Source organism: Sardina pilchardus, chromosome 11 (assembly GCF_963854185.1).
Source record: "Sardina pilchardus chromosome 11, fSarPil1.1, whole genome shotgun sequence".
Lineage (NCBI taxonomy): Eukaryota > Metazoa > Chordata > Actinopteri > Clupeiformes > Clupeidae > Sardina > Sardina pilchardus.
In genome coordinates, this window is record NC_085004.1 from 5,736,822 (window position 1) to 5,755,397 (window position 18,576).

An 18,576-nucleotide genomic window follows, 5' to 3' on the forward strand; every position below is an offset into this window, starting at 1 on the left:
TTTCTGATGTTGATTATTAAGGCTTATTGTAAGGTTGTGACAGATGTTTTGCCCACATACCGGTACTGTGAACATTTTCACTTTCAATAACTGCTCATATAACAGGACAGCTCAATTTCAAACCTTTCAAACGGTCTTACCTCTAACCCTGACAGTAGTGTTCAGCATGACCAAAGCCTGACAAAATTAGTGCCATTGGCACCTCTACCCCCATTTTGCCATAGTCATGTCAGCTCATTCATCCACATATACTAGAAACTCTAATTAGGCAACTATCCATAAACAACCTTTTATGGACTGTGGAGGAGTTTAAATAAACAGTTGAAGGTCAATGGAGGATCACTGGTTGCTGCACACACAGATTTTGTGGAGGCTGTGCGCTCTGTGGTAGGTGGATCCTTGGCCTCTGTCCCACTCTCCTACCTGACCAGTGTTCAGGCCTGCTGGGGATCCTCATTAAGATTCCATCTCCAATTAAATCCTGCTACAGCACAGCACAGCATCAGCATCAGCATCCTCAGCACAACCACAGACCTGCACCAGTGGATGCTCTGTATGAACAGTCTTCATGTCTGGGTGTGGGTGGGCAGCGAAGGGGAAGAACAAGAAGAAATACTTTGGAGAAAGTGTTTTGCAGAGCTCATGCTGATTGTTTTCAAATGAGACTTCAGTTAAAAATAGAATGTTCTAAAGGTGCAGGAAGTTGTCCAGTCACTCAGTCCACTCATTACCTGCTGGCTGGTCTAGTAACTGTATTGTTGCTGGATAAGATGGTGTCTCCATGTGAATGTGACTGCAGGGCATGTGTGTGTGTGTGTGTGTGTGTGTGTGTGTGTGTGTGTGTGTGTGTGTGTGTGTGTGTGTGTGTGTGTGTGTGTGTGTGCGCGCGCTCGCACACATCAGTGTTCCTTTTTTCCTGCAGCTGTTCTTTTCACTCTGCTGGTGTATTTTTTTCTTTTTTCTTAAACCGGAGACTGAAAGTCAATCACCCACTCAGAGGCCGTAAGCTCACTAAAGGCCACAAAGGCCGGCTAAAGCCACCAGAGAGTGTGTCTTTGATGGGCCGCTCTCTACCGCCACACACCAGTGTCAGCAGGAGATCAGCTGCAAGGACAGCACTATAATTCTCTCTCTCTCTCTCCATCTCCCTCATGATCCACTGCCATACCTGTCACCTGCCCTCTATCCTTTTTGTCTTGCCTGGTATGCGGTATGCCTACCTCCTCTTCCTTCCCTCCCTTCCATCCCTCCCTTATTCTCTCTATCTTTCCTTCCTTACCTCCCTCTATTGTTTTTTTTCTTTCCCTCCCTCCCTCCCTTGTTCTCTCTTTCTTTCTCTCCCACATTCCCCTTCTGCTCAACCACTCTCCCTCTGTCATCATTGCACCCTCTCTCTTGTCCTCTCTTCTCTATCTGCTCCTATCTCCACTTTATTTGTCTTCTCTTCTCTTCTTTTCACTCTGCCCTTGTTTCTGTCTTCCTCCTCTTTCTCTCTCTCCCCCTCTCATGGCTCTGTCTATCCTTGCGCACCGACCGGAAATCTGCAGACTAATAGTTCCTTGTTTTCCTGATGAAGCGCAGATGTTCCCGCCTGTGTCTGACCACGCCATGAGAAATAAAAAATAAAATGGAGAGAACAAAAACCTCCTCTCTAAGCACAAACCATGCAGGAAGTCATTGCCCACCCAGGAAGCAGAGGGAGCAGAGGGAGGTGAAGAATCGCTACTTAATGCTTCATCCTTCTAGCATTTTCCTCATGTGATGGCATGTGTGAGAGACAGTGCCAGAGACAAAAGTGGATTTGCTGCGGAATCCACATCTGTCATTCTTAGTCACATCCGAATGGGATCTGCGCTGCTCGTGACCGTTTGCTGGAGCGCTCATGGACTTTATATGGAAATGCTCTCTCTGCGGGAGACCATCAATCCTGCCGAAAGAAGAGGGGTTCTGGCACACAATTTAATGTATTTCTCATTGCCACACGCTTTAATCTCTATCAGTCCAGGCCCGATGCATTCATCTCGCGCGTTACTAGGCATCGGTTTTGTACATCACTGACACTTTTTTTCTCCCCCTCGGTTGAAAAGCCAGTCAATTGAATGTAAGTAGGACAAGTCAGGGTTCTGCTAACGCCAAGAAAAGGCTCAATCAATAATCATTAATCTCCAAATCCTATGACTGACTGAACTGAATATACATGTGCAATATGGTTTCATTTTCTATGAAAATCCCCTACTCCCTCCGACCTCCATAAGATGACTTGTTCCACTCCAAGCTGCTAGCAAGTTTTGTCATGCACGTCAGTCACCCAGGAGAATTATAACAGCAAACCAACAATGAAGTGTTTCATCCAATCTCCCATTTTCTCCCTTAAGTGCTTTGAAGAGCAGAATGTGTGTGCTCACGCACCCCACACAGAAACACACACACATGCGCGCACAAACACACACACATACACACACACACACACACACACAAGCGCACACACACACACACACACACACACACACACACACACACACACACACACACACACACGCACACACATACACATACACACACACACACACACACACACACACACACACACACACACACTTTCCTCCAATTTCTCTCTGTTGTCTTACCCAATACCCTGTTCCCTACACTCCTCCATGCTCTAATTGATTTGAGCATGGAAATGGTGGGCAAAAAAGAGAACAGATCTTTGTTTTAATGCTATGGGTAGGCTATCAAATCAGCCTTCTGGCATAGAATATAAATACCAGTTCCTGTAGCTTGTCCTTCTATGTGCTGTAGATGTTACAGTATAGGATGGACTTTATAGACACTGTGCTGTCCAATTATGAAAAACAGAGAGAAACATTAAAAAGGGGAGAATGGAAGATTGTTCTTGCTCCTGACAGTTGGACACACACAAATTAAACACACACACACACACACACACACACACTGACATTGAACATACATTACACATACATATTCTATTTTCCTCATGCCAACATCCACAATCCTCTAGCAGTTCTTTTATGATGAGCTGTACCACTGAATTCTAGCTCTGATGCCATGGTTGAGACTTGTCATCACTTAACTTGGCTGATTGCTCAAACCCTTTAGAGTCAATCCACTTGCCTGATCCATCTCTGTAGTGTAGACCAAATAGAAGTTTCTATTTCGTCATCATCATGGCATATCTTTAGGCATCAGCCAATCGGTCACACATGCTAGTTATTTCTAGCGTATTTTGTTATTTTCCAGACAGAGCTATTTAAAGAGTCACTGCACCCTAAAATATGTTTTTTTGAGCTGTTGATTGATTGAAAATTCCCATAAGTGGTGAACTGTACTATTACCAGGGTTAATATTGACAAAAATCGTGTTTCTCGACAAAAGTAACATTTCATCTGATTTTGTATTGGAGATATTGCTCTCCGCGCATACTACAGTTTGAAACATGCCATGGCATGTTGGTCCAAAATGCTATTGGAATGTTGACGAAGTCCTATACTTCTCGTCCAACACTATGTCACCGGGTCGTTACAAATTAGGAATGAAACGCCCCAACACCTGCTGCCCTGATTAGCCTACCTGTGATAAGCCATGGCTATGTCCAGAAGTCAAGCGTGCACGCTGGGCAGTGTGAATTTTCCGGAAGTTACGTCAGAATAGACTGTCCGAAAGTCAAGCGCTCTCACTAGTTGGGTACTTCGTTTGGCGTGATTTCCAAGCGTGCATCGATGCATCTTTTTTGCCCTCAGATATCCCATAATCCATTGCGTAGCGCAGGTCAAGCTCCACACGTCATGCAAATCGTCAACACACCCCCCTCCCCGAGTCAGGTGACGCCAACTAGTTAGTGCTGTCCAAATGTAGGTAGGGACGCACACTGAGGAGCAAACTAACTAAGACGCTACTGACAAGAAGGTACTATCCAGCGTGCACGCTTGACTTCTGGACACAACCCATGTCTGCAGCACTCATTCCCAGATTGACACGAAATCACCATGGTTGATTGGTTGCAGCAGTGCAGCACTCCCTCTCCAAATTTCAGAACGTCTCGCCCATTTTGAAAGCCTTTTTCAGAAATGTGAAGTGGGTGGAGTTATGGGGTGAAGTAACTCTTTAACTTTTTTCTTTAAAATCTTGGGATTTTTTGGCATGGCATAATAACCTTTCCTTTGAAAGAAAATAATAGCTTTTCAAGGGCAGCTCTCTGACACAAACTGGGGCAGTGCCCTCTGCTTTGGTCATTACCATGTACCATGCTTGGACGATCGTGTGCCAAAAAAGGTAGGGACATACTTGTCAGCAGCATTATGACGTGCTTCATTAACCTCCCTCTCTTTGCTCCTCTGTTTCTCTCTCGCTCTCTTTTGCAGATATCTATCGGATGGTCAGCGCTGCAGTCTAGTTCTCCGGATATTGTGAGGAAAGTCGGCGATTCTCTGATTCTGAAGACGTTTTCTCCATCGAGGGCCTGGAAGGTAGGTTGTCATGTGAAAGTGACTCAGGAATTGAGATTCGGATGGCAGAAGTCAAGATGTTCCATTTGCACGTCATAGTTATGAGGAAGCGGAGATTTCTATGTGCCGTGATGAGATAAATGCTGTGGGAATTGGGACTGGTTATGGTGAAAGCCGTCCTAAATGGAATTTGCAGTAGATAAAATGACCATGGACGTGTCGACTGGCAAAAGTCAAAAGTTAAATTAGGTCTTTGTCTGTCTCACTCTCTGCCTCGGTCTCTGTCTTACATATTTCCCTCTCTCTCTCATCTCTCCCGCTCTCTCTCTCTCTCACCCTCCCTCTCTCACTCTTTGGCTCCCTCCCTTTCTGTCTTTCTCGTGACTTTGAGTGTTGGGGTGACATTTCTGCTCCCAAAGGGCATGTGTGGAATGAAATTACTCTAACAGAGTCAAACATGTCATCTCAACAAGTTTAAATGCCTCAACTCAAATGCCAGCCCTCTAACAGAGTGTGGCGACTGGCCCGAATTGGACATCTTTGTCTGGTGTCTTATTTTCAATCTGCACATGTGCGTTGGCATGTGGTGGGGGTAGGGGTGGGGGTGAGGAGGATGGGCTGTAGGCAAAGCTGAGAGATAACCGGAGACTTCGGCAGTGAATACACACATCACAGAGGGCCGTGTCCAATGTTTCGGGAAAGCAATATGTTTCCTCTGAGGCGGCGAAATGAAAAACAGAAAGAGTGTAGCAGAGGGCGGGCTGGGGGAAGCAGGAAATGCGGATGTCTCCACCGTCAGGCATAATAAAATTAGGGCTCGGATTGTGTCCTTCGACTTCTCATCCTCCATCTGATCCCTGACTCCGCTGGCTTGCCCTCGTCAGCTAAACTCAGGTTCAGCGCCAGAGTAAAGCCGCTCCCTCCACACAGCCCCGTCTCTTCTCCTGAGCAGACGAGCGCTTGCAGGGCCTCCGCAGCACACAGCACACAGTATGGCCCACACCCCCGTCTAGCTCTCCTGACTGATCACTGTATGAGACAAAAACGGAAGCAAAAGGGAGATTGTGAGAACACAGAGTAGACTGGTATCCGTGATGGACTTTAGCGCTGAACTGAGGCGAACAACCCTGCTGTCGAAACAGTAGATGTATAAGAAATGTGCATATATTTTGCTTCAGTGAGCTTGGCACCCTTTGTATTCATGGTCTGGGGTAAGTCATTGGGCTGTTAAAGGTCTTTACAACACATATGGAAGCTATGGAATGGACATCTAATTGTGATGACTAAACTGCTGGGACATGCTGTAGCAGCCTATTTCATGAGAAACTGCTTAATGAAGATGTTGCCTCGGCTGTAAATCTCAAGCCCACTGTATCGACTAATGTAGGTCTTGCGATTTCATCCTCTATCAAACATGATTGTTGTCTTTGAGAAAATATAAAAATAAAAGTGCCCTGCGGCTATTGTTGATGTGGGTTGTGTGTGAGAGAGAGGGACCACACACACACACGCTATGCTCACATGTTGGCGTGTGTGCATGTGTGTGTTGATGGTATTGTCAGCACCTCGTGCAGTAAAGGGCAAGGCAGCAGCCTTGTTGTGGCAGAGCTGTCCTTTCTTGAGGACTTATGGCTTGGGGAGGAAAGTGATTGTCCAAGAACAGCATGAAGGTCGATGGCCAGCTATTGATATAGGCTACGGCAGTCACACTTCAGAGCTAGTGTGAGGGCATGGAGAGGCTAGAAGAGGGTATCTTTAGATGGGCACATCGCCCCACTGAGAGGGCATCTTTATATGGGCACATCACATTGCCCCACTGAGAGGGGTGGAGGGGGACATGGATGGGGGGGGGGGGGGGGGGGTATTGGCAGCTCTAGGGTTTTAATGACCTCAACAAGTCTCATCAACCATCACCCACACCCCATCCCCAGGATGGCAATACTGAAGAGGTACAAGAATGATGACCATATCAAACACGGGGAATAATGCTGATGGATATTGGTTGTTTTCGGTTGCAGATTTCCCCTGAAGTTTGTCCAGATGTTCTCTCTCAAGGGGCTATGTTCAACACGCATAAAAGGCCTGCTTTGGATTTGCATAACAATGTGTTCCCCCTAACATCCTTTATCTTCCCCTATTCCTATTTTTGTCCCTTTCTCATCCAATATGAGAGAAGACTCCTAAAAATATTAGACGCTTGCTGTGTTTTACAGGAGCTAATATGGAGCCATTATGTTTACATCTGTTCCTAATTTCTTTTTAATTTGGGGACATTTCTGTTGCTTATTATTACAGTGAATTTGACAATTTAAATGAGTAATGTCTTTGTGTGATTATGGCCTAAACAGGAAGAGAAGGCACAGTTTAATCCTCCACCGTCGCTGGACTGTTTTACATAATTTGCTTCGCGTTGCCATCGACTGATACCGAACACTTGAAAGAGGCTCTACACGTGTTTGATTTTCACAATAATAAGGGGTGATGCAATATGGATCATAAAATATTTATAGGCACTATTTTTCCCTCACAATGTCAAATAGGTGGGCTACTCCAAATTGTATACGTTTCAAGGTTGTAGGTGTTGCATGTTATTCACTGACTTTTTAAGTTGCAATGCATATGACCTGGGGTGTGGGTGTATCAGCGAAGTCTTCTTGGCATTCAGAGCAGCGGTCAGTCAGAGTTTCAGTATGTCGATCACAAAGGCATTTCATCAGGCGGCATGGCGAGTGGGAGATGAGAGGAGAACTTCTGTCTGTTCGTACCTTTAAAATCTGTCCATGTCTCGCTCCCTGACAGGCCGCTCTGAGAACGAGCCGGCAAGACTGACGGTTCACAGAGTTGAGATCTTCAAGATCTTTGTCCTTCAAATTCAGAGTTTCTCTTTTCTCCTCTCTCTCTCTCACTCTCTCTCTCTCTGTATCTGTCTGTCAGTCCCTCACACACTAAAGCTGAAGCAAGACAGCAGTTGATGGTTGTTTTCTTCCCTTCTCATACATCACTGAAGTCTTTTGAAAGCAGGCTAGCTGGCCGAGGCCACTAAATGAAGAAAAACTCGGCCACAAAAGGCATGGCTTTGCCGTCGAGGTGACCACAGGCATGCACTAGAGCTATCTTGTGTGGCCATGGGAGAAGGTCACACAATGGCACACTGACGCAGCCTCCACTCAATATTTATTTCCATCACCTTGGTCTGTTCCTGTGCACAATGTTCCAGCTTGTCAGAGAAGGCATCTCTTTTTACTCTCACCATCAGGTTTGATTAGGACTTCTCCATTTTGTCTGAGCTACTCAAAGAGAATGTGATTAATTTCGCAATACCAGAGAAAGCTCTGACCCGCTCTTAAAAATAGGAAAAAGACAAAAATGGCCTATGGCACAAAACAAGAACAGCAACCTGCGTTCATATCGTGCTTCATCAAGGCACCTGAAATGCCTCACAGTGAAGGGGGCACCTCACAAACCCACCACCAAAGTGTCTGCTTGGGTGAGAAGTCGTTCTAGAGCTGTTTCTAATCTTCTGACTTTATCAGCTCTTGCTGAACTAGGAAGGAATTACTATCTCCCTTCATTTTTGATGTCCGGTAATGGAAAAGGTGTTTAAGAACTGAGACTTCAAAAAAAGGTCTCGTCCTGCTCTCTGCCCCCTCAACACTGTTGAAGTTTTTCGCTGGGCAGCTCCAGTGCTTCAGCACCCTGGACAGCGCCCAGATTCATCTCTTTGAGGCGCCGTCCAGGGACGTGTCCTTTCTGCAGTGCCCTTTATTTCACTTGCACAGTGTATGGTGATCACAGTCATTCAGCCGGAGCAGCCTTTTGATTTCATATGCCAGTAGTTCCCATCTCAGGCAGTAAGTGGATAAGGGGTGGTGCTCTGGACTCAGAACTGCACCCGCGCCTATGGCTCTGTGAAGGTATGAGGCAGTAAAGACAATCTAAATGCCACTCACAGGCTTTTCATATCGTTGCTTTTACTTCTTTTATTGCAATCTGTCCGCCTCCATCAATTTTTCTCTCTATTTCTCTGTCCCCCTCTCTCTTCAAATTCACATCTCATGTGGCAAACTTGTTCTATACAACTAAAGCATTTCTGACAACATAGAATTGGTAAGTAAATAAAAAAGTCTTCACATACTGTATACATACACACATACATTTGGTCATCCTCCCTTTCTCTCTCTTTCCATCTCTCTCTCACTCTCTTTCCCTACCTCTCTCTATCTCTCTCTCCCTCACACTTTCTCTCCCTCCCTCTCTCTCTGTACTCCCTCTCTCTTTCTCTCTTTCCCTCTCTCTCTACCTCTCTCTCTGTCCCTCTCTCTCCCCCACACAGTACCGGTCCCACATGCCTCTCTGTCCTCTTCAGGAGCGGGAATAGGTGACCCCCTGTGCTGTGTTTGGTGTAAATGCAGTGCAGGCGTGCTGTTCAACAGCATTACATAAGTGTCTCATTGTTGTGAACAGGAGCGCTTGAGTTTTATTTATGTAATGGCCGCCATGCCCTTGCGCAGGAGACGGATATGAGCACAGTTCTATGGAAAGCCAGCTTTTGGAGGTATATCCTCAGTGGTCTGAAAACACCAGCTCTAGCCAGTAAATGGCCCTCACACAAACAAAACTAGTCCTGTACAGCATACCAGAGATTATTAATAAAAAAACATATTATTTTTGTATTATTATTATAATTAATTTATTTTTGCCTTAAATGTCCTTCCTCTGGCAGTCTCATGATCATGATATAGATCTGCTCCACAATCTCAAGCATATACTGCCCCCTTTCAGTTTTAATCAGGGAGGAGGAACTAGTGTGTGTGTGTGTATGTGTGTGTGTGTGCGTGCGTGCGTGCGTGCGTGCGTGCGTGTGAGAGAGCCTGCACATCTGTTAGATATCTGGAAATTATGATTTCAGATACTGTGACTGACATAAATAAAACAGTAGGTGCCTTTTGAGGAAGCCACAGTGGTTATAATCATGTATCCTCTGATTAGAGCCTCAGCAATATCTCGTCAGGTGGACGTGAAATGTGTCGCCAGTAAGTCGCTCCAACTTCACACCTCGAAGATGGAAATGCAGTGACAGCGACCATTAACCTTCCGCATATCACACACAGCACCTCCATTTATGAAGTGAACCATGTGTTATTAATCTTGTATATTCCATGTTAATGCCACAAGGAAATTGCCTTCTATTTTTGAATCGTTGGCTTTTCAAGCAGATATCACATGGCGGATTTAATGTGTCATTGGCTCTGTTTTCATCGACTGTTTGGCCAGGCTAAGAATGATTAGATTAGTAAATGCATTATACTCCATTCAAGACCTTAAATACGCTGTTATTGTAATATTGCTGCCATAGCTATCTCAGTGATTCAATTATTGATTTTCCACAACCATTAACCAAGCAACAAAACCATTTTTTTTTCTTTTTTGCAGTATTTAGTCCGTTTAGAACATTAAAGCCCATTGTGGGAATAGATGTTGTTCTCTCTCTCTCTCTCTCTCTCAGCAGTCATACACTGGAGTTATTCCCTGTTTGGAGATATATAATAACGTGGATGTAGTGGGTGGTGGAGTATTCCAGTTGCTGCACTTTTGGCGATTCAGCCAAACGGGCGCATCAGTCCTTTGGGTAGCGCTGCAATTTAAATTGTGCGCAAATGCAATGAGGGTCCTATCTTACGACTATACCATTTTTGTGTCCAAACGATACCTCAAGAGCACACACTGTATTTCAAAGGTACATAATAGCATACTGTATTTTGCTGCACAAGCCTCACCCAGTGAGAGCAATATCTCTGGCAGTCCATGTACACACATACAGTATGTAATTACATTTTTATTCAGTGTCTCCGTATTTATGACCTGCACAAAATGGCTGTCCTGTGGATGTGCATTTATAGCCTGAAGACACTGACCCTGATATTCTACATAGAAATGAAGATGTTACCTTGAAAGCTGAACCTGGAGCTGAAAGGGCAGTTTTTGTTATTATTTTTTTATTTCGTTGTTTCTGTGGTTCTTTGAGATAGGTGTGAAGTGAACATGTAATCATGTATTTTCTGTCGGCGCCGGAGGTCTTTTTCTAGTCCCTGTGCTCTTCATCCCCCCTTGTTTCTATTAAAAGGAACACGAGGCATGAGGGCTTTCTTTTGCACATATTAGGGGGCGTACACACACATGCACCTTACATGTAGGTGCACACTGTTAAACGCTTGTGCCAGTGCTGTTTATATTTTAATTCCAAGGGGTTAGAGCCAGTAGATTGCTTATGTTAGCAATGTCTTCCCATAAATCATGCATTTCCGTCATATGAGACAAATGAAAGATTGTGAGCATTGCCATTTTTAACCCTGGTATGGGAAGATGTTCATGGTTTGCATAAAAACTTTGCCAGTCTGCTGGGAGACTCTGTCCATAACAGATCCTTGCGGATATTTGCTCATTTGTCCGCTGTCATATGACGTCCAGTGTGAGTGGACTGTTTTGGGGAGAAAAGGGAATGTAGTGATAGCCATCACCAGACACTCTCCCACTGTGCTGGCTTCAGTCATGTCAGTCTCCTGTTTCCCTGGCTCCCCATTGTCGCCAGTGATGAATTAGGGTATAAGATGAGATGTGCCGGGATTGTAGACCAGTTGGCACAAAGCCCCCCTGCAGCACCTATTAAAAGCCCCTTTCTCTTGGCCCTGGGGGCTTGGGGGTTAATGGGTTGCATCACAGCAGACACAAATAGATGGAGTAAGACCTACTCACCGCGCGTAATGAAACATTGTTCAATTTCTCCTTTCGCCCAAACGATCTCTCTCTCTCTCTCTCTCTCTCTCTCTCTCCCTCCTTCTCTCTCTCTCTCGCTCTCACTACTTCTTTCTTCTTGTTGTTTCCCCTGCCTTCCTCTTTGGTGCGGAGCTTATATCTTAAAGCACTCGCTCGATAACTCAATTCAGTGTCCTTATCAGGGCAGTAAGCGGAGAGATTTAACACAGGGTGGGGCTGTGTTCTTGCCTCCGTCACTAAGGGGCTCCTCCAAGCGTAGAAATATGGAGGGGGCCTATCTGTGATATCTGCTTCAGATGTCTGGCGCCGACTGCTTTATGGCTGGCATAGCAAATGGGACGGAAAGCAAAGTGAAGCACGTATGGTTACTATCACAGAAAGGTCTGTTGGATTCATCTGTGTCATTTTTCATAGTTGTTATCCCCTTGTTTACTGTGTTGTGTATAAAAGTATGAATGTAAAATGTGTGCAAATGTTACTGTATAAAAAGACTATTTTTAATGAATTACCCCATCACTCATATCTGGCACCATAAAGGAGCTCATATTTTCTTTATCTTACTTTGCTTCTTTGACGTTTGCCTTATAGCACTGATAGTGTTTCCTGAATATGGCCTTTGCCTCTTCGCCGCAAGCTTTTAAAGATAAATCTAAAGCCGATTTACAGAGCCGCAGTATATCTCGGAGCTATGCCCCACTTGGAGAGGTGAGCAGTTAAGAAAGATTGAGCACATCCTGCCGAGAAGCATGGATCGCCCCACCGAAAACGGACCGTGTTGACCACTAAACAGACATTTAACGTCTGCATCACAGGATTTACCTCACACATTTTCATGCATTTTTCATTAACGGCCATCTTGCGATCCATAAGTCAGCCAGTCTCCGGTTTCCTCTTAGGCCTGTTGTGGTGGGAGAGAGTGGGGATCAGAGGGAGGAACGCCGGTTCCTCAGCTCAAACCCCAGTTTTAGGTGAGTCAGCATCGTGCCCGTCATTGCCTGTGGAGACGAGCCAATTTATATTTCATTCGCCGCTCTAGCTCGCAAGACCCTGCAGAATGCAGAGCAGAGAGATTGGTCCCATCTGTAATGGAGACTGTCTCATACTTTACTGTGCCCTAGAAAAAAGCCCATACGCTCCTGTCCTGCCTGCCTGTAAAGTAAGGGAGATGAGTGACCCTTCTGTGAGATCAAGGCAGTTTACCCACAAACGCTGTGGCCCTGTCGAGAAAGGAGAGAAATAGTATCTCTGTCAACATGCTGATGAATGGCAGCCTCTGACTGAACAAAAATAATAGATAATGTCACTCAAACATACCTGCACAGCACTGATAAACGTCACAAATATCCCCATTCCTATTGAGAATATTTGTATACAGCATATTCTGGAGGACTTAAAAGCCCAGTTTTTTTCCTGATAATGCCAAAATTAACCTTTAGTAGCTCTGATGAAAAGCACACATGATAAACACACAAACAAAACGCACATAATAGACACGCAAACAAAACGCACATAATAAACACCCAAACAAAAGTGTGCACATCTGACATCATAGAGGCTGTAGACATTTATTCCAGAAATATACTGTAGGTTAAGTAATGAATGTGCGAATGTATGAATTTACTGTTAAGAAATGGTAATGGTATGGAACAAGCAGGATATCGCACCAATGACTTCAGGCCAGTTGGGTGTGTTAGTTCCAATAGTGTATCAGTCCTTCAGTCAGAAGAGAACTCACACATCAATTTTGCCGATGCAAATAGAAATGTTGAATAGTGCACTGCCACTGATGATGGTCTGAATGGGATGGTCGAAACGTCATTAAAGAAAAGAAAATAAAACGAAAAAGAAGGATTTCAAGTGTGCAAACTTTTTCCTTTTTTATGATTTACTCTTGTTCAGCACCTTGACCTGGGATGTGCACAAACTATACTTTTTTACTATAACTGAATGGGATTGAAAACATTTTCACTTGGTAGTACTTTGGTAGCACTTTGCACTTTTCATCATTTGTTGGATTAAAATTTGCATCAGCAACATTGTAGTGCGAGTTCTCTCTTGATTGAAGGTTAGAAATGGTAATGAAATAAGACAAGCTTTCAGCATGTAGTCAACTACTACTTCCAACCATCAGTGATGATTTTACAATAAAGTGTCGTTCATATTCATCCTCATCAGTTTCAGGTCAAAAGACAAGTGCATAAGCAGAAACTGATTATACAGTACATGGATGCTAAAACCTAAAACACATGTAATGAACGTGAGATGCATTTATGAAAACTTGTGGATAAGTTGATAAGAAATGTTTCAGCTGTACACAGGGCTAAGCACTAGCATAATGAATAGCTACAGAATGCAAAATAATACAAAAACATCACCAAAACCTGAAGATCAACATGATTATGTTTTGCCAAAACAGCCTTATTTGTGCTAATCCATGCAGACACTTGCTATTTAGTATGTGTAGACTCGGCTCCCTTGTTATTCATATTGTTCTGTTCTTTTTTCTCTGCATATTTTCTGTACATGAATGTCTCTGTAGACTACCATCTTCTTGTTTGTTATTTATTATTTCCATTGTTATTTTGCCATTTATTTATAGATGAGAGAAGACATTCTATACAACCTCTCTGTTTTCCTCAATGCATATAAAAACAGAACCAAAACACTGGATATAAATTCACCTTTTGAGTGTAGCCGCTCTGTTTGGCCCGTAATGTGTCTGATAATGTGTCGCCTGTTATTCACCCTTTACAGAACTGTACTTTTATTTGATTTGTTGTCATGGCATGATTTGAGGCTATGTTTTGTTTGTGTGAGTGAAACAGCCCTAACTGGCTGGAAGCTTTATTTGTGTCTTGCTCCAGATAATACGAGCTGACCGCTGCGTACGCCTCACCACCCCACTCGCCTCCTGAAACACCAACATTTTACGGATACAAAAAGTCAGACTGTGCCGCCAGCCTTGATACATGTGCCAATTAACTGACATTCTTGGGTCTTGTCTTAGCTTTCTCACTCCCATTCACTTACTTTTAATTAATTAAAAACGTTCAGCTCTTTTGCCGTTTCATGTAACAGCCTTGGGTCTCTCTCCATGGCCCTCTACTGTCAGTGGCACCTGACATTACACATTCTGCTCTTGTCTTTCCTTCTAAAGATTCACAGAGAGAAAATTAAATGAAAGTTTGCAAAGATACTTGTGTTATTACTGGCTTTATGAGGCTAGTAAGACCAACTGTGCCCTTGAAGTGAGGTACAGTCAGGTTTGTACATCTGTGATTAGCATACTGTAGCCACTGGGCTTGGCCTCTGTAGGTGTATTCTTTGGGAGGTGATCTGCCGACAGGATGATGGCCCATAAAGTCTTAGGACACCGTACAACATCATCAAGAGTGCCCATAGCCTTTTCCCTCCTGATTGAAAAGCCTTTCTTTCTGTGGATGAATGGATTGAAGCGCCTTTAACCTGGCTCTACTTTAGACACTCCCTGAGCCCAGAAGCAGTCTATTCTAGCACCAAATCAATTAAACACATACACATAAATCATGCATAATTGTATATTACTCTGGCCATAACTAATGAATTATATCTTGATAGTGCCAAAATGGCATCCCAAGCTGAGTTTAACTTCTACAATTAAAGACATTACAGACATTAGCTTGACTGAAGCTTATGTTAAAAGGGAATAAAAAGTGAATACATACAGTGAATTTTACTAACATGTTTTATTTAAGCACACTTTTTATTATAAAATCAGTATATAACCAAAATGTGTCCATTCAATCCCATTATAAATATTTTACTTATTTTTATTTGATCATTTCACTATGTTCCCATTTCGCACTTGAGGGATGTATCCATTGTTCAAGGACAGTAAGTGAAGACGCAGAGGCTGCTCTCTGACTTTAGGTGCCCTCACTTCTCGCTGCACGCTGACAGGAAGCAAGTGGAAGTAGGCTCAAACAACTACAAGCACGCCTATTGTGTTTGCCCGCTCATGTTGATATGGTCACAGGACTCAGCTGATCAAGGGCAGCTCATCAGGGGCAGGGCAAATGGCTTAGCACTGAGGAGTGGAGGGGCCTAGTGGGGACGAGCACACAGTCTACTTCAAGGATTCTTATCTTTAGAACTACTGTTTCCAAGCAAAAGCTGTTTGATTCACAGACTCCAAGCAGCAATGTAGACGCCTCAGGGCCACATTTCTCCCCTCCCTCTTCCTCTCCCTCACACACACACACACACACACACACACACACACACACACACACACACAGACACTCTCTCTCTCTCTCTCTCTCTCTCACCCTCTCACACACACACACTCTCTCTCTCTCTCTCTCTCTCTCTCTCTCTCTCACTCACACATTCTCTCTCACACAAACACAATCACAAACACACACAGACACTCTCCGTTTCTCTGCTCCCCTCCCCTCCTCTGTAAATCCCTCTCCCTTGCTGTGTCTTCCTTCTTTTTTCTACCTTATGAGTTTCTCACACCTTGTTTTCTCACCTCACTTCCTCACCATCCATCTGTCTCTCCTTTTCCTCCTCATATCTCTTTCTCTCACCCTTCTCTCTCTCTTTTTCCTGCTCATATCTCTTTCTCTCACCCTTCTCTCTCTCTTTTTCCTCCTCATATCTCTTTCTCTCACTCACCCTTCTCTCTCTCTTTTTCCTCCTCATATCTCTTTCTCTCACTCACCCGTCTATCGTCATCCCTCTCCTCATGCTCTCTCTCTCCCCTCCCCACCTATCTCCCCCTTTTTCCACCCCATATGCCTCTCTTTCATTTGTTCCATCTCTAACTCTCTTTATCTCTCTCCCTTTATCTCTCTCTTTCTCTCCCCATCACCATTGTTTGTGCTGAGGCTCACAGGACATGTCTCCAGTGTGATGTATGAATAGCATGGTTGTTGCAGATGACAGCTGACTCTGCTCTGGAGGAATGATCCTCCCATACACTGTCATCCTCCCAGCCTGTAGGAATGTCTCTCTCTCTCTCTCTCTCTCTCTCTCTCTCTCTCTCTCTCTCTCTCTCTCTCTCTCTCTCTCTCTCTCTCTCTCTCTCACTATGTTCCTACCTGTGGCGGTGTGTGTGCCTGTCTGTCTGTTTAGGTATTGCACATGAGGTACTGCTCATGAGCGTCACCTATTTTGCCAGTGAAAATTATAACCATACAAATATTAAAATAATTTTATAATGTAATGGATGAGCACTTAGATGCTCTTTTCATCCGTTCTCTATTCTCTCTAGACAATGATAAGGACACACACACACACACACACACACACACACACACACACACACACACACACAGTAGTATCAAAATAGTGTGACATCCTGTGACATTTGTTTAAGTTTTGTCTCCAAAAATGTCCAAAAGACTACTGTCACTTGACCTGATTTCATAATAGACACTCATGCCTTACACACTGTGCTGCAGAAATAGCCGCCAATCAAGAAACATCAAAGACAAACAAACCAGGGACTTGGACCAACCTCTCTGCTTCCTGTGGATAAGAGGCAGGCCAAGGTTCAGTGATGGAAATTTACCAGAGAAAAAAGGATGAAATCCCCTAGCCTCAGCTTGGTTCTTAATTGACCGATTTAACACAAGAGTAGCCAAACAATCTCATCCTGCTTAAAATGGCTGGGCAGGGCACCCTATGGTGTCAGTGCAATTAACAGAATCGCTTTAATAATCTACTTTAATGTTTTTGTGTAGACTTATTTGGCACTTGGTGGGCATATAAGCTAATTAAAACTACAGAGGTAACCACTAAATCCAAAGCAGTGGGCTGGGCAAGAAGTGCACGAAATAGCCAAACACCGTGCCCCTACACTGTGTATTTTCATTATTACATGAAATGATTTTGTTTTGGCCGTGTATGATTCATTTGTGTCGTATTGTAGTTTGGACAGTGAGTGACAGTGTTTTCTTTTCTTGTTGAGTAACTTTTATAATTACATTTGCGAAGAGGCATTTAAGCACATTAGCATATAAGGCTTCAAGTTGCCCTTACTGCAAGGACAACGCTTCAGAAAGTATACTGTAAGATGATGATTATTCCTCATCGTGATCCATTCTTGAAAGAAACTACTTTGTCATCAGTTAGACGCATGTCTGTCTGTACAACACATTTAATTAAACACGACTCAAAAATTAATAGCACCAACACCAATAATGAGTCGAGATGTGACGTTGATGAAACTAATTATGTAGACGAACAGCCTCCATGTGCCAATAAAGGTGGCGGGAGCAGAGACTGCTGTTTTTAAAGCTGATCTTTTAAGGATACTTCCTCTCCTAGTGCTTCTGACAACCTGACACTCCTGCACACTTACCATGATCTGCCCATCCTCTCCACCTCCCTCTCTTTCCTCCTCTACCTCCCTCCTCCCCACCTCCCTCTCTTTCCTCCTCTACCTCCCTCCTCCCTCTCCATATCCCTCTCTTCTATCCTCTACCTCCTCCCTCTACCACTTTCTCTTCCTCCCACTCTTTGACTAGTACCTAGAATGTAGGCACTCCATCCTCTAGTTCTAGTATTGCCAGATGCAGTGGTAATTCCAAGCTGAAGTCTCCTCTGCGCTGCAGCTTAAATGCTGTTGTATTGCTGTAAGTTGCTTTGGATAAAAGTGTCTGCCAAATGAATGAATGTAATGAAAATGGGGGGACGCATTCTTGGCCCTAGCCATAGCCGTACCGGTCCAGCAGTGCTACGAGCCTGACTGTGATGAAATACAATACATGTGCATGTAGGCATAGAAAGGCTGATGCATGCAAGATTAGTGCCACTTTGTGAACCTGGCCTCATCTGAGGCTTGCTGCATAAAACATTACGCACAGTCTAGACTTCTGTTTTGTAATTACCTGTATACATGGGCTCCCTGAAAGTAACACATCACCATCCCTGGAACTGTGATGCTATGGATTATGACAGTGCAGTGATGCACAATGTTCACCTGCCACTCCAAAACAGGCAACCTTTGTTTCCCTTTGCTGCTGAATCTGTGGTTTAACCTCTGTCTGAAATGTAGGTCTCATTATAAGAGAGCCCATTTGATTAAAGAATTGCATCACAAGAACAAGAATGCGATAACAAGAATAGTTGGAGGTCAATCATGTAAAAAAAGAGAAAAAAAGGCTCTTCTCATGTCCAGAGCAGGTTTATTGAAATGTGCTGTTTGCCATGTTCAAGAGTCGAGTCTATGTCAGAAAGGCCTATGCCACATTAGAGTGTTTCACCAAACAAAGGCATAGAGTGGGCATAAGGTTATCTTTTTCTATGAGGTTATATTTAAAGATAGCTTTACATCCAGACAAATGTATGA

General features: G+C 43.9%; 1 protein-coding gene across 1 annotated transcript in view; it reads left to right on the plus strand.

The window, feature by feature from the left end:
• The window catches only part of lingo2 (leucine rich repeat and Ig domain containing 2), a 260,134-nt gene that overhangs the window by 100,630 nt on the left and 140,928 nt on the right, over positions 1 to 18,576 (plus strand). Inside the window, exon 3 of the mRNA XM_062549260.1 lies at positions 4,380 to 4,484. The gene's annotated coding sequence lies outside the window, so the exon portion shown is untranslated. The remainder of the gene's footprint in view (positions 1 to 4,379; positions 4,485 to 18,576) is intronic.